Raw genomic sequence first — 16,619 nt, 5'->3', positions numbered from 1 at the left:
GCCGGGAAAGGAAGAAGAGGGCGCGGGGAGCAGAAACAGGAGCGGGGGCAGGAGGAGGAGCAGGAGGGGGGCAGGACTAGAGGAGCGGCGGGGGGAGGGTGGGCGGAGGCGTGGGGGGGGGGTTAGGAAGAGGAGGAATGGGAGAAATGCGGGGAGGAGGAGTGGCACTCAGACGCGGGTTCGGGTGGGTGTGTGGTCCGCCAGGCCTTGGGAGACAGGATGGGTGCGGACTGCGGGTGGACACGTCGGGGACCACCGGCTTCCAGTGCTCTGGGGAAGCGGGTGAGTGTCTGCAGGCGGGCTTGGAGGGCGGATCCTGAAGGTCAAATTCGATGAACTGAAGCCCGCGTCCAAATGAATCAGGGAGGCAGGAAAGCTAGGCATTTTAGGTCCGTCTTCGGTTCAGCGGTGGCATCTGCGCTGCAAGGATGTAGTGCAGGTTTTCAAGTCTAACAAAACACCTTTTCCTTTAGAAACCGTGGGAGGCCATGGGGGGAGGTAGGGAGAGAAAAACTTTGGGAGAACCGAGGGATTATGGCAGTTAGTAAAGGGGATCCGGGGGGGCCAGTTTCTGTAAGAGAAGCTTTAAGCCTAAGCAGGGAAAATAAAGTTCTTAAACCGTCTTCCTCCATTTCTCTTCTCTTTCTTCTAAGGTGGGGTGGGGGGAGGGGCGGGTAAGAGCTTTCATTTTTCTCTTTTCACCGACCTATTAATAGACAGAAAGCAACTTACTAGAGTAGAAGCACTTCCTTCCAAAGTAGGTAATGAGATGGGGAGAAAATCAAAGGGAAACTCCATCTTCACCTCCTACACGTCTCGTGGGGTCCAGTGAGACCAGTCTAGGACTGCTCAGAAGAACTTCAAATGATTTGTGAAAAGCCCTGACATCTAAGATGGTAGGGAGTTAGCAGGAGCTCAGAAGGAAGCTGGGAGATGTGAACACCTTACAAAGAGATATTGCTGCAGACAACCGGTCATGATGTCTTACATCAAAGGAAATCTTAAGGCTAAGAAAGCAGAAGAGAAACATGTTTCCTCTTGATCAGTGGGGGTTGGCTACCTTGTCATTTCTTTTTTTTCCTGCTTTTTAGGGCCTTACCCACAGCATATGCAGGTTCCCAGACTAGGGGTCCAATCAGAGCTACAGCTGCTGGCCCATGCCTCAGCCACAGTAACACCAGATAGGAGCCTCGTCTTTGACCTACACCACAGCTCATGGCAACGCTGGATCTTTAACCCACTGAGCAAGGCCAGGGATCGAACCTGAGTCCTCATGGATACTAGTCGGATTCGTTCCTGCTGCACCACGACAGGAGCTCCTACCTGTCATTTCTAAGCAGAAGATGCCAAAGTTTAGTGAGAGTAATTTTCTGGACTGGTGGGCAGGGAATATGGTATTACTGTCAGCCCCAAGGTTGTGACAGTGACCTATAAATTCTTTCCCAGACAGAGTTTTAGGAAGTATGTTTAATTACTCTATGAAAGGAATTATGTAAATCATTAAAGGTTTAAGTGCCAAAATATTCAGTCCTACCCAAATCAAGAATCAGCCATGCATAGCAAGCTGACTTTCCAGTTAACAACCTTCCCCCAAGTGCTGATCTAATCAATGACCAACATGAAAATTTCTATCTATGATGTCTATTTCACCTTATCCCCCGTGTCTACTGTAATTCCTAGAACATAATGAGCCTCTGTAAATATGCGTGGAATGCACTGTTGGGTTCATAATATTTCCATATTATATTTATTATCTTGGAGATGAGATCTGAGATGGTAGAGTTTCAGCTATCTTCTCAGCTGACATCTTGTGGGATCTGGCCTTTTAAATTAACCTGAAGATGTTAGCACAGCAAGGAACTTTAGGGTTAGGTTGAGTTAACATATTTGTTTCACAAGGAGAACACTTGAAAAACAGAGTGGGATGGTAACTTTCCTAAGGTCACACAGCCTATAGAGCCAGGATACAAACACATCATTGATTCCTAGTCCTGTCTAAAAATGGACACCTGCTTTTAGAGGAAGAACAGCCTAAAGAACACATAATACTATGGAAGTGAATTTTCATTAGGGGAAAAGCATCAGGAAAGGCACTGAAGTGGTGTACGTAGAAGTCCTTTGCAGCCTCTTAGTTCCTGCGCTAGGCAGCTCACAAGAGCATTCTGATTGACTTGGCAATGCCAGAACTCTCAGATCTAGAAATAGCCAGCACTGATGTTAAGGTCTATTCTTCCTTGTGGTTGTTCATTCTGAAATCTCTAAGGAATAATTCATCTGTCCTTTCTCAGCACTCCTGAAAAACAGGCCCTTCTTCATGACAATGAAGTTGAGATCCAGAGTAAAAATTTTAACTAAAAGCCAGGAAGAGATTGAAAAGAATCTTTTGTCTTCCCCCCACACACCCATCTCTTCCCATGTTTCCTTGCGGGGGGACTGGATGATCAGGGCCAACTAAAACTGAAGGAGTTTGGTTTTTCGGGGCACTCTCTTTTCTTGGCCACACTTGCAGCATGTGAACGTTCCCAGGGATCAAACTCTCATGATAGCAGTGACCTGAGTCATAGCAGTGACAATGCCACGTCCTTAACTGCTAGACCACCAGGGAACTCCACACTCAAAGGCATTTTATCCTGGCTCTTATACTGCTGAGTCTGTAAGAAAATAGGCAGAAGATATGCCGATGTGTGGTTTACACAGATGTAATTACATTCCTGTCCTCAGTGGGTTCATAATGGCAGGCCTGATGTTCATCAGTTAACTCAACACTGAACTTTCTGATACTTACGCCTATCTGAGGGAGAAGGATTTCACAGACCATCATGAGGAAAGGCATACACACCCACAAACCACTCGGCCCAACTCAGCTCAGTGACGTCCCCAACTCCCAAACACACTCTGCTCAGAGGGGGCTGCAGGGCTGCCACACTGTGGCTGAGAGTGAGGAGGCTGCAGTGGATGCCCCAGCCCAGGCCATGCAGGGCCACCTGCATCAGCCATCCTCCATCCCAGGAAGACCCAAGCGGTCACCCATGCCCTGCTTATAGAGCCACTGCATTCCACCCCCTTGGAAGAAAGAGCCTTTCCGACAGGCTCTCCTCAGGCGGCCTCATCTTTGGTAGGACATCTGAGTGGGTAGACTAAGCTCCCAGAGATGAAGGCAGGCCTTCCAGATGTTCAGGAGACATTTTACTATATCTGCAAAAAGCTGGCCCCATATCTTCAAAGGGATGCCGCCCACAAGAAACTGCCTCTCTCGGGCCTCAGAAAGCAGCCTGAGGCTTCTCCCCATGCCTCTGAGGATCTACGGCTGGGTGTGCCTTCCATGACAGGGGGAGGCCATCTGTGCTACCTTTCGGGACCTCCAGAAAAGGTGGCCTGACCTAGGATGTGGTGGCGAGGTTATGATGTGCGCTGGGGCTCCTGGAGGTACACACAAAAGAACTCTCTAAACTGCTGTCAGTGTCCTTCCCTAATTCTTCAGGTCATGCTGACCCTGACTTTCATCTCAGCCAAGTGCTTGTCAGCTGCCTGGGATCCAGCCTTAATTCACCTGTGAAGGCAGCACGTCAGCTTTGCCACAGGGCAGATGCAGGCACTCTCCAGAAAGAAATGGGGGGGGAGGCATAGGGCCTGTCCTGGTGGGGGTGGCGGAGTGTACAGCCAACCCCTCATCCCTGAGGAGTTGTTTCAACAGGCGCCCTTGGCCGTCTTGGACACTGTGGGGCAGGCCTTCAGGCACTAAGAGGCCAGTGGCAGTGTCCAGGCTAAGGCACTGGGAAGCCAGCGTGCACCTGGGAGGTGGTCACAATCTGTGCACTGACGCAAGGCCTTCTACCTAGATTTGGACCAGAGCCTCCACCCTCGCTATGGCACAGTGGGTGCAGAACCAGCCTGCACAGTGGCCAAGGATGAAGCACAAAGGCCGCTGGGGTTCCTCATGCATCAGATCATCAGACCATCAAGCCTGGTGAGCATCCATCCTGCTTTTTCACTTGAATTTCTCCTTCAGATCTTCTTTCCTTGTTAACCCTTTTTCCATTCCTGAGAATAAAGCACATTCGTTGATGTCTGTAACACTTCAAGGTGCTGTATCTTTTTATTTTTAGTTTTTGGTCTTTTTGTCCTTTTAGGGCTGCACCTGCAGCATATGGAGGTTCCCGGGTTAGGGGTCCAACTGGAGCTGTAGCCGCTGGCCTACGCCAGAGCCACAGCAATACCAGATCCGAGCTTGTGTCTGCAATCTACACCACAGCTCACGGCAATGCTGGATCCTTACCCCACTGAGCGAGGCCAGGGATCGAACCTGCAACCTCATGGTTCCTAGTCGGATTCATTTCCGCTATGCCACAATGGGAACTCCGATGTATCTTTTTATAAAGTGCCTGGAGAGGGCATGCAGGCTGGTTATTCCCAGCCAAAGGGGAACAAATTGTCTGCACTGTCAAAGGAGCCTGAAAGCAACTGGTTACAGGTGCCTGGCTGCTTTAGAGCCTGATCTACTCATTTGCCGGCCCCATTTCAAATTTCCTGTGCCCTGCTTTTATCACCCATTAAAGGCACAAACATATATATATATTTATATATTCATATATTTATACTTGTACACAGTCTACCTTCTCTGAACCAATTTTGTTCAAATGATAATCTGGGAGTTGCCTTCATGGCACACTGGAAACAAATCTGACAGGAACCATGAGATTGTGGGTTCGATCCCTGGCCTCATTCAGTGGGTTAAGGATCTGGCGGTGCTGTGAGCTGTGGTGTAGGTCGCAGACATGGCTCGGATCTGATGTTGCTGTGGCTGTGGTATAGGCTGAAGCTGTAGCTCCAATTGGACTGCTAGCCTGGGGACCTCCACATGCCATGGGTGTGGCCCTAAAAAGTTAAAAAAAAAAAAGAAGATAATCTGTATTAGTTTCCTTCTGTTGCTAGATAATCTGTATTAGTTTCCTTCTGTTGCTATATCAAACTGCCACAAACTTAGCAACTTAAAAACACATTCATTATCTTACAGTTCTGGAAGTCAGAAGTCCAAAACCAGTCTCAGTGTGCTAACATCAAGATGTAGGTAGGGCTCACGTTCCCTCTGAAGGCTCTAGTGGGAAATTGGTTCCGAGCCTTTTCCAACTTCTGTACACCACCTACATTTCCTGGCCCATGGCCCATTTCTCCATCTTCAAAACTAGCTGTGTAGCATCTTTTCTCTTTCTGACCTCTGCTTCTATTGTCCCATCCCTTCTCCATCCTGCTGTGAAGTCCCTCCCATCCTAGACCTTCAATAATTCCATGTTCCCAAGCTCAGGTAAAGGCCTTAACTGGGAGAGGATACAGGTATGCCATCTAGAATCCTTCAAGGCATGAGGTCACTTCCCAACTTCTTCCTGAGCAGTGCATGTACTCTTGAGATCACTCATTCACTGAATGTTTTGTGTGCCTGCTCTGTGCTTTGGCACTAGGTAGGTATGTAAAGGTGAAAGAGGTGTTCCTTACCGTCAAGAATGCCAACAGAGGAAAAAGTCCAGCAAATGTAAAGAGTCACTGTGATGATTGAGAGCAGGGCATATGGCTGACCAGAAGAGAAGCCTCCAATTGAGTAGACTTGTAAGAGGTGAGTTGAATGGTAAAGGGCAGCATGGTGGCAGGAGCTCCAGGAAGTGGGACTTGCAGAAGGCACAGGGGTGACACGGTGTGGTGCTTTGGGAGAACAGCAGGTAGTTTTGCAGGCTGGAGGCCAGGGTGAGGAAGCGTGGGACTGCAGAGGCAGACAGGGGCTGTATGCCAAGCTAAGGAGGTGGAACGTCTTCCTAAAAGCCAAAGGGAATCACTGATGGAATAATCAGGGGATGACATGATCTGTTTGGCTTTTAAAAAAAGATAACCCTAAGGAATAAAGAGGGATGAACTGGAAGAAGGAGAGGGAACTGGGAGAGTTTCTGCAGCTGCCCCTGCCCTTTCCAGCAGTTTTCCTCAGCCAAGTACCTTTCCTCAGCCCCTCTCAGCCCCTCTTCCCACCCACCCTGACCCACCCAGCTGAGGCTGAGCTACAAAATCAAGAGGCAAGCCTTAGACTGGGTTCTCTAGGGCTGGACGGGAGCCTTGGCTTGTCCACCTTTAGAAACAGAGCCGGTAATCCCCAGACCTAGCTGTAGTTGGATTTTACTGTGTTTACCTTGTGCCTCTTCCCTTTTCCAGTTTCCTCCTTCTCTCAATGTCCTGGAAGTGAAAATCCTCAAGAGGTGTGTGTGTGTGCGTGCATATGCACGTGTGTGTGTGGACAGAGGGTAGGGGGAATGGGAAAGATTTTAGGGGTGAAGCCTATACCACAATGAGAAAGCTCTAGCAGTTAATGAGCATGATTTTAAAAAAAAAGTTTTCGTGACTCTTTTTACCTCCTTTAAGGTTTATGGGCTGGCGGTGGGGTCGGGGCGGGGGGGATGCTGGGTTCATGTTGATGATAATAAGGCAGAGAAGAAAATCTTTATCTTGCTTAGTGGACACAGCTGAGATGGGGCAGTTATTTGCTAGTTTGAGGGTTGGAAGAAGGAGGAATAAGCCTACTCCTGAGCTGTTTCAGGCCTGAGGCAAGAGGAAGGCTGGTCTTGGGGCCCGAAGAAGTCTAAGCAGCTGGAATCAGGGACCCTCAGAGGGGCTGGCATGCAAACCCTGGATCGTGGATCGGGACAGTAAAAACACGCCTCAGGCCAAGCTTTTACTTGCACGTGCACTCTGTCAAGAGAAAGCTGCTGGGAAGACAGGGCTCTGTCCAGATGAAGGCAAGCTTTGGGCAGACCCCAAGGTCTCCAGGGCTCCACCACGCTCTTCCAGCCCCACGGCAGTCGCCAAGCTCTGGCACCACTCTGCTTCCATGTCTAGTGTAGCAGAAGCCAGGCTGAAGTCTCCGTCTCTTCGGGCAACTCCATTGTGCAGCATGGGGGGTTCACAGTCCACAGCCCCTTCCTGGAGCATCGTCTCCTCAGTAGAGCAGTTGGAGGCTATGGGGCAGTGAGTCCTCTTTCTTCACAACCTCCAGTGGGTGCTGGGAGGAGGGTCAGCGTGGACCACACCTAGGCCAGCTTGACACAAAAGGCCCTGCACCTGTTTCTACCTCTATTTCAGAGAGTGGCTGGAACAGCAATAAGTGGGGGAAGTCTTGTTGAGGGAAGGACTCCCAGAGAAGCCCCCACTGCTGCAAAATTTGCTGTGGCTGCTGCTTTCGGGGCTCTTGAGCTGCTGGAGACCATCAGGGATGTACCTGGTACAACAGATGACAATGTGGAGCGTCCAAGATAACAGAGCTTCTTAACGGCCATCTGAGGCCCATGTGCTCCGCCTCTGCCTGGGTCCAGCTGGAGCGTGTGGTGGGGAGGGACAGAATCAGAGTGTTCTCCTGGTTTTCATCCACTCAGAGATCCTAACCCGCTCAGGATCCAGCAACACTGGCTGTCAGGTGAGAGGCTTCCTTGGCGGGCACAGCCACCCCAATCGGTTGGCCAGGAGAGGGAAGTCCCCCTCTTGAAGCAAACAACAGGCATCCTCTAAATAAGCCACAGCTGGCTCTGCCCACACAAATCTGCTTCGTGCAGTGTGCAAATATCCAGCCTCATTCAGCCCGTTTACCTGCCTCCCCTTCACCGTGGCCCCTGCGCTGCTCAGTGCTAAAGGTGAGTGGATCTTCCAGGCTGACTGGCCAATGAGGTCAGAGGCTCAAGGTGAGGCCAGTCACCCTCCAACAGACTATTTTCACAATCATCTTTGTTGGAAAATCCCTTCAGTGGAAACCAAACAGACCGGTTCCCACAGCACAGTGGACAGAAATATCTTGCCAGGCCAGGCTGCAGTCTGTTAAGATACCACCCACAGCTGTAAGCGCCAGCTGATTCCTCTTGAAAAGAGAGGCCTGTTAGGAAGGCCAGGGCTGGGTGTGAGAAGGTGGTCAGGGGCCCTCGGGACATGGGAGGAAGGGTGTGACCACCACGTGTCAGGAACTGCCACATTCCCTCTCTCCTAGCCTTCTGACCACAGCTCCCTGCCATGGTGCCCACAAAGTAAAGCAATTCAGAGGTTCAGGATTCTGTGGCACTTCTGGGGCCTCCCAGAAAGTTCCCATTTCCAGACACTTCCCCCCGCCCCATCTGTGTCCCTTATCTTCCTGACAAAGCACTGTGAGAGCCCCTAGATGCTGGCTTGAATGTCCCAGCTCAGAGCTGGAAGGAGAAAAGGCTTCAAGATTTCAAATTCTGAATGTCTTAAAGAGGATCCACAAAGGCAGTGAAGCACAAGAAGCTTGGAGCATAAAAAAGAAATAATAGCATTTGCAGCAACATGGATGGCCCCAGAGATTATCATATTAAGTGAAGAAATCAGATAGAGAAAGACAAATACCATATGATATCACTTGTATGTGGAATCTAAAATATGATACAAATGAACTTATCTATGAAACAGATACAAATGCACAGGCACAGAAAAGACTTGTGGTTGCCAATGGCAAGGAAGCTGGGGGAGGGATGGATTAGGAATATGGGATTAGCAAATGCAACTATTATATATAGGCTGGATAAACAATGAGGTCCTACTGTATAGCACATGGAACTATATTCAATATCCTGTGTTAAACCATAATGGAAAAGCATATGAAAAATAATGTATCCATGTATACAACTGAATCACTTTCTTGAATAGCAGAAATTAACACATTATAAAACAACCACACTTCAATAAAATAAATTAAAATAAACATATTCATTTGATTCAAAAATAAAATGAAAAAGAAAGGCTTGGAGGGCTTAAATGGGAGGCCAGGAAATCATTTATGATCTGAAGTTGTGTGTTCAACGTCCATGACTCTTTATATCAGGCACTGTGCTAACCATTCAGGGTAAGAAGCAGAATAAGACATGGTCCTGTGGGGGAGACAGATATGCAAACAGTAACTGCAGTACAATACACGGAGCACCAATAATGACCCACGAGATCACGTCCTTCCATCCCACTTTCTTTTACAGGGATGTGTTGGGAATGGGTCTCATGTGAGCAAAGGCAATTAGTAGCCCTCTACCTTAACTTTCTCCTTCTCTCTCCTCCCTCTTTTTCTTTTCTTTTCCCTCCTCTTTCTTCCACCCCAACAGCCATCCAGTGGCACCCCAGAGCATGTGCGAGTCCTACTGATAGAACGCAGGGTTGACTGAGTTGCTGACCTTTGTCCTAAGGAAAAAGAACGCTCCAATGGGATGGGGACGTCCAGCTCCTTAGGCCTCTGCTGTGAGGAGGACTCATTATGTTAGATTATTTTTTGGACAGAATTTTCCCAAGGGACAAGAAATCAAGTTTAATTCCCAAGATCTAAACCACTCAGAAATACTCCAACACAGAGAAAAGAGCAAAGTATCTAGGTGATTTGGCCTAACATGTTTCTTCCTAATGTGGAAGTTCCTGGGCCAGGGATGGAACCCATGCCATAGCAGCAACCCGAGCCACTGCAGTGACAATGCCAGACCCTTAACCCACTGTGGCACAAAGGAACTACCAGGATTGCTCTTTACAGTCAACGTTTCTTTACATTGACTTTTACTGTTTACTGGTTTTCTTTGCTCACCATTGCTTTTTGCATTCCATTGCTTATTTCTGTATTCAATTTCCTTCTTCCTGAAATGTATCCTTTGGGAGTTGGCTGTGGGCTGAAAGGTGTCCCTCCAAAATTTATACATTGAAGCCTTAACCCAATTTGACTGTATTTGGAGACAGGGTCTTTGGGAGATACTTACGGTTAAATGAGGTCATGGGACCACCCCCCACCCCAATCCTCGAAGGCTGGTGGCCTAGTTAGAAGTGTATGATTGTTCTTTTCCTCTCTGCACACGCTCAGAGGAAAGGCTATGTCCATTATTTCAGCAAGGTGGACATGTGCAAGCCAGGGAGAGCGCTCTCACCAGAAACCAAACCCTTCCAGATCTTGATCTGGGACTTCCAGCCTCCAGAACTGTGAGAAATAAATTTCTGTTGTTTGACCCATCCAGCCTGTGGTATTTTGCTATAGGCAGCCTCAGCAGACAAATACAGAGTCCATTCAACATAAGTCCAGAGTGTTCGTCTTAAAGTATGTTGTCTCTAATAATAGTTAAAGAAAGTGTAGAATTCTAGATTGTTAGTTTTTTCTTTGGGCCGTTGAAAATATTATTCCATCTTTTTCTTCTTTCATTATAGTTGAAAAATCTGTGTCTAAAATGTTTCTATTTTCTTTTGGATTGCTTTTAATAGTTTCCTCATATTTCTGGGTTTCATTACAGTGTGTCTAAGTGAAGGTTTAATTTTATATTCCTTGCTTAGGATTCAGTGTTTCTTTAATCTGAGGGTTCGTCTTTGATCAATTTTGGAAAAAAATATTTAGTTATTTCTTTTATTTCCTTTATTTTTCTCCATCTAAAATTCCTATTAGATATAATTGAAACTTTTCATTCTTTCATTCATCTCCCTTAACGTCTCTTTGTGTGTTTCATTTCCCCATTCTATTGTATTATGGTAATTTCCTCAGCTCCATCTTCTAGCTTACCAATTTTTTTTTTTTTTGCAAATGTGCCTATTCTGCTTTTTACCAGTCTTAATTTATTCTTTAAATAACAATATTTGCCAATTCTAAAAGTTCAATTTGCTCAAATCTACTTTTCCTTCAGGGACTTGTTGTCTCTTGAGTATAACTTTACTTTAAAAAATACCCTCTATTTATTTTTATTTTATTTTATTTATTTTTTTTTTTGCCATTTCTTGGGCCGCTCCCACGGCAGATGGAGGTTCCCAGGCTAGGGGTCGAATTGGAGCCATAGCCCCCGGCCTACGCCAGAGCCACAGCAACGCAGGATCCGAGCCGCATCTGCGACCTACACCACAGCTCACGGCAACGCCGGATCATTAACCCACTGAGCAAGCCCTGGGATCGAACCCACAACCTCATGGTTCCTAGTCGGATTCATTAACCACTGTGCCACGACGGGAACTCCACCCTCTATTTATTTTAAGTATAGTGATTTTAGAAACTGAGCTTCTTTAGACCTCAGTTGTCTAGATTATGAAATGAGGCTTCACACTAAGTGGTCTCTAAGGTGACCTCCTACTCTGAAATTTTAGCATACACCTTGATATTCATTTATTTTTGATAAACACTGTTGGCATACTTTGCATTTCCATTACTGAATATGGCGTTGGAACATGACAGCAAATAAAGGAAAATTATTTTAAAAGCCACCTTCTCAGACCTCCAGGGCTCTGAGCCAACACCTTCCATTTTCTCATATCCCCCTACTGTATTAGCACAGAGAGGAACAGGTGGCTAACCAGATGAATGCAGGCCAGGAAAAATATCCATCTGGGTTTGGTTTAAGAGCAGAGATATTTTTTGGAGGCTCATCAAAGAATCCAGTGAAAGGCTGGGGAAAGGGGTAAACACTAAACTCAGCTTCTCAGAGATTTTTGTTTTGATCACTGTAGCACTTAACAGTTAAATTAGAGTGTTTTCTACACTCTCGAAAACTAACAGATTAGTGGAGGGCTGGAGGAAGGATAACAAAGGCTTGTTTTTTTTTTTTTTTTTTTTTTTTTAATCTAAAGATTCCCACAATTGAGCCATAAGAATTTAGGAAGGTATTGGAAGTGAACCATGGGCATGAGCTGGGAGGTGAGGCATGGAGGAAGTGATCTTAGCATATTTCTATAAAGGGTGGGAGCGTGATCAGCACAACCACTTTTGCAGCTTGTATCCTGAGGTACGTCACAAACATCTTTCAAATTCTGTTTCTATGTTGTCAAATGTTCAGTAAGTGTAAATGCTGTGGACTGGAACTGCAGGTTTTTAGGCAAATGGCATGGAGCCAGTTAAAATTAATATTCAGCTTATTTCAAAGAACAGCAGCCCTTCCTCCCCCCCAACCCTCCTACTGGCTAACCACATGCAGTCATGGTGCTCTTAGGATTTATTTTCTTTGCTTAGATTTTTAAAGTAAACTTGCTTGAGGCACAATTTAAATATGCTTCACATTACCGAGGTGTAGTTTATATATACTTGGTTTTAGCATTCAACAAAATATAAATTTCCTTCCTTTTCCACTGTTCTTGCGAAGTTTTGGAACTAAATGTCTGAATTATATTCCTCTCCTGACTACTGGTGTTTTGAGACTTGCTTGTTTCTTAAATTTCTTTTCTGTGTCTTAACTGAAAAATAATTATTAAATAAAGATCTAAATAAAGATGATTAACAACTATAATGCTTTTGCCTTTTTTTTTGTCCTTTTGTCTTTTTTAGGGCTTATGGAGGCATATGGAGGTTCCCAGGCTTGGGGTCTAATCAGAGCTATAGCTGCCAGCCTGTGCCAGAGCCACAGCAACACCAGATCTGAGCCTCGTCTGCAACCTACACCACAGCTCACATCAACGCCAGATCCTTAACCCACTGAGCAAGGCCAGGGATCAAACCCGAAACCCCATGGTTCCTAGTTGGATTCATTTCCACTGAGCCATGTTGGGAACTCCAGCAACTATATGCTTTTTGTACGCACTTACTGCACTATGTGTGAGGCCCATGTATTTATCCTTCATAATTTTTATCTCTCTCTCTTTTATTTCTACTTCCATCCAAATAGCTTTTAGGTCTATCCATTTTCACTCTGGAATGTCTATCACCCTCTTCTTTTGACCCTTCTTTGAACACCCTTTCCAAGCCTCATTTCTTTTTTTTCTTTTTTTTTTTTTTTTAGCTTCTTTAGGGCCGCATTTGCAGCATATGGAGGTTCCCAGGCTAGGGGTTGAATCAGAGCTGTATTTGCTGGCCTACACCACAGCCACAGCAATACCAGATCCTTAACCCACTGAGCAAAGCCAAGCATCGAAGCTGCATCCTCATGGATGCTGGTCGGATTTCATTTTCTCTGCACCTCATTTCTTGTTATCTGATTAAAATAATCCATTCCACACATCCTCTGTCTAGATTAATCTTCCTGATGCACAACTTCAGTACTATCTCTCCTTTGCTCAAAAGCCGCCCATGGCTCCCTTCTGCCTACTAATTCAAGCACAATTTTCTGCTTCTGTTGGTCAGTGTCCCCTACGCACATGACTGCTTCCAGTCCTACCCTGCACTCCAGCCACCTCAGTCTCTCTCCAGGAGCTGGTCATTGCTGCTTTTACATTTTGCTTAGAATGGCACTGCTGTCATATCTCCCTAGAGGAAATACTGCCTACTTTTTGATCCTTAAATCAAATACTACCCCTTCTCTTGAGCTTCCCCTCATCACTTCTGTGGAAATTTATACATGCAGCTTGTATCCCAAAGTGCTTCACAAACATATGCATAAAAATCTGCCATTTTTAATACATATAGGCACCTGTACCATGCCTAGAACACATACGCCTTTTCTCATGGTTATTTATGTTTGTGCCTGATTTTCCATATTGGATTGTAAACTTTTCTTCTTATTCATCTTTGTATCCTGCTAAGTATCTTACACATAATATAATAAAACACTAGTAGTATTATTTGTAATATGAATAAATACCAACATCCCAAAGCTCTGTTGGCTAAATAAAGGCAGGCATTTTAAATATTTGAAACTTCAAAATTACTATGTTCAGTTTACATGAAGGATAAGACAGCATAAAAACTGATTATAAATAGTATCTAATTTACTATCTCATACATAGCTCACACATACTTGATTAAATGAATGAATAACAGATGTTACAGGATACAGATGCTAGCCCATCTTAAATTATCCATCATGTCCAGAGAAAGGTCCCTTTATTACTTTAAACAGTAAAATGAATAGGAAAAACTATAATGTACTAAGGTAAAAATACCATAGCTGTTTATTTAATTCAAGTATTTTAAAATGTAAATATCCATTCACTTAATATTTAAATAAATTCTAAGACTATATAGTCTTATGGGTCAGATTCTGCCTTTGGATCTTAACATCCTCATTTGTTTTCTTTTTTTAATGGTTGTACCCATGGCACATGGAAGTTCCTAGGCCAGGGACTGACTACGAGCTGCAGCTGTGACACACGCCCAAGCTGAGGCAATGCAGGATGCTTTAACCCACTGCGCCAGGCCGGGGATCAAACCTGCGCCTCTGCAGTGACCTGAGCTGCTACAGGTGGATTTTTAACCCACTGTGCCTTAGCAGGAACGCCACTCATTTGTTCTTAAATGCTATTTGATAAAGTCATAAAGACTAGGGCCAAATCCTGCCTCTATCCTTTACTGGTATGGAATTCTGGGAACTGAGCTGTAAAATGAGGATTAAAAATAACCACACTACAAGGTACTGTAAAGATGAAATGAGACTATATGGTAAAGTGTTTAGCATATATACAGATTAGTCTGTTATATAGTATATGTTCTATAAATGGTTAATATTATTTCGAGCTAAGTCGAGCTAATTCAAAAGACAGATTTTTATACTCTGAGGCTGTGCTGTCTGATACAGAGGCCACTAGCCACATGTGGTGATGGAACACTGGAAGTGTGGTTGGTCTGAGTTGGGATGTGACTAAGTATAAAAATCACAGAGGATTTCAAGGACCCAGAACAAGAAACGTAAAATAGCTCATTAATACTTTTTTTGTATTGATTACATGTTAAAATGATATTTTAGATATACTGAGTTAAATATATGTTGTCAAATTAATTTCCCCTGTTTCTTTTTATGTTTTGAAATGTAGGTACTAGAAAATTTTAAATTATCTATGTCTTGCATTATATTTCTTTTTTTTGTCTTTTCTAGGGCCACAACTGTGGCATATGGAGGTTCTCAGGCTTGGGGTCTGATCGGAGCTGTAGCTGCCGGCCTACACCAGAGCCACAGCCATGCCAGATCCAAGCCACATCTGCGACCTACACCACAGCTCACAGCAACGCTGGATCCTTAACTCACTGAGAGGGGGCCAGGGATCGAACCCAAAACTTCATGGTTCCTAGGCGGATTCGTTAACCACTGCACCACGACGGAAACTCCTGGTCCTTTTCTATGATGTTCCTTAAACATGAAGCAAATGCCTCTGAGGGCTTTCAACACTGGCAGAACTTGAGCCAAACAATACAAGTTCTTATGAATACTCCTTTAACCAGTTTGCAGCAAACAAGTCTCATGCAAAGCATCGTCTAGATTGGTTTCATTGTATGCTTTGGGTGGGAGTGGGAAGGGAGCTTGAATTTGTCTGAATTGTTTCAGAATGCACCAGAGGGCTTCCTCCCCTTTCTCCCAACATCTCTTGACATCTCTCCAAACACTAGTACCACCATCACCACCACTGCTACCACCACCGATGGTGAATTTTATTTAGTGCTTACTACATGCCAGGCACTTTTCTTGGTATTTTACATCTCCTATTATCTTACTGACTATTCAAACTATTCTACAGACCTATATACTACTTCCATCCTAATTTTGAATGTGAGAAAACCGAGGTACAGAGTGGTTAAGGAAGTTGCCACAGTCACACAGCTAGTAAGCAGAGCAGCCAGAAAAAGAAATGAGCCTGCTTTGTCTTGGTGTTTGGGACCCCCGACTAGAGCACTGGGAAAAGCTTCTGACTTGTCCAAATCACTGAAGAGCATAGATTCGCTTGGTCAGGGAAACCCTGGACCTGTACATTGTTCCTTAAACTGCTCTGACACCTAGAGGCGTAGAGTTTTTGACCTTCAAAATTTCGTGGCTTTTGAGTTAACGTCAAAGGGTTATAATAGATGACGGCATTCTCCTGAGTGCTGTAAACTACTAAAGGGTTTTACAGGCATAAGTTCCAAAAATTCCTTTTATCTTTACTTTTATTTTTTTATTTTAAAAACAGAACTAAAATTGACTTACAAATTTATACTAGTTTAGGTGTACAACATAGTGGTCTGATATTTTTATACACTACAAAATGAACAACAATAAATCCAGTTACTTGGGTCACCATACACAATTATTACAGTACTATAGTATATCCTTAAGCTGTTGAGGCTAGTTATTAATCATAGGTGTTGTTTGAAAAGTTTTGCACCTTGTAACATTGTCCACTGGTTTGAACAAATATATCATCTAAGTATAAATAGTTATTGGGAGTTCCCATCACGGCTTAGCAGAAATGAATCCCACTAGTATCCATGAGGACACAGGTTTGATCCCTGGCCTTGCTCAGTGGGTCTGGAATTGATCTGGCATTGCTGTGAGCTGGGGTGTAGGTCGCAGACTCAGATCCTGAGTTGCTGTGGCTGTGGTATAGGCCGGGGGCTACAGCTCCAATTTGACCCCTAGCCTGGGAACTTCCACAGGCCAAGGGTGCGGCCCTAAAAAAAAGGCAAAAAAAAAATTATTTATTATGGGTTTGTACCGTGTCTTTGGGTACTTTTTGGTCTTTGAGGCCATGGACAAATGTAAATATTACATTTTCAATCTGTTTTTCACTGGCTTCCTGCATAGTTTTGTCCTACAAGGAACTAACTCCCTAGGGTTTCTTTAGCTTTGGAAACTGGTGTAGGTCTGACCAAGGCCTAGGGTGGAGAGAAATGGGATACAGACAGAAGGCAAGAATGTACGCAAAAATGGAAACCAGATGCATTGCTTGATCAGGTTACATATGCTACTTCA

At 44.9% G+C, this 16,619-nt stretch overlaps 1 long non-coding RNA gene across 1 annotated transcript; it reads right to left on the bottom strand.

Annotated features, from left to right (window-relative positions):
* Window positions 1-1,452: 1,452 nt before the first annotated feature.
* LOC146401588 (uncharacterized) lies at window positions 1,453-7,488 on the bottom strand. Its single transcript, XR_014810264.1, has 3 exons — window positions 6,170-7,488; window positions 5,491-5,804; window positions 1,453-4,041 (listed from the first exon to the last, which is right to left on the bottom strand). It is a non-coding gene; the product is annotated as an uncharacterized LOC146401588 (long non-coding RNA).
* Between the last annotated feature and the right edge of the window lie 9,131 nt (window positions 7,489-16,619).

This window comes from Sus scrofa, chromosome 7 (genome assembly GCF_054392235.1).
Source record: "Sus scrofa isolate SSC_HxYL_T2T_F1_AM1 chromosome 7, Sscrofa_HxYL_maternal_Yorkshire_Landrace_v2.0, whole genome shotgun sequence".
Taxonomy (NCBI): Eukaryota; Metazoa; Chordata; class Mammalia; order Artiodactyla; family Suidae; genus Sus; species Sus scrofa.
Note: the sequence above shows the minus strand (reverse complement) of the source record. Positions and strands in the feature narration are given on the sequence as shown.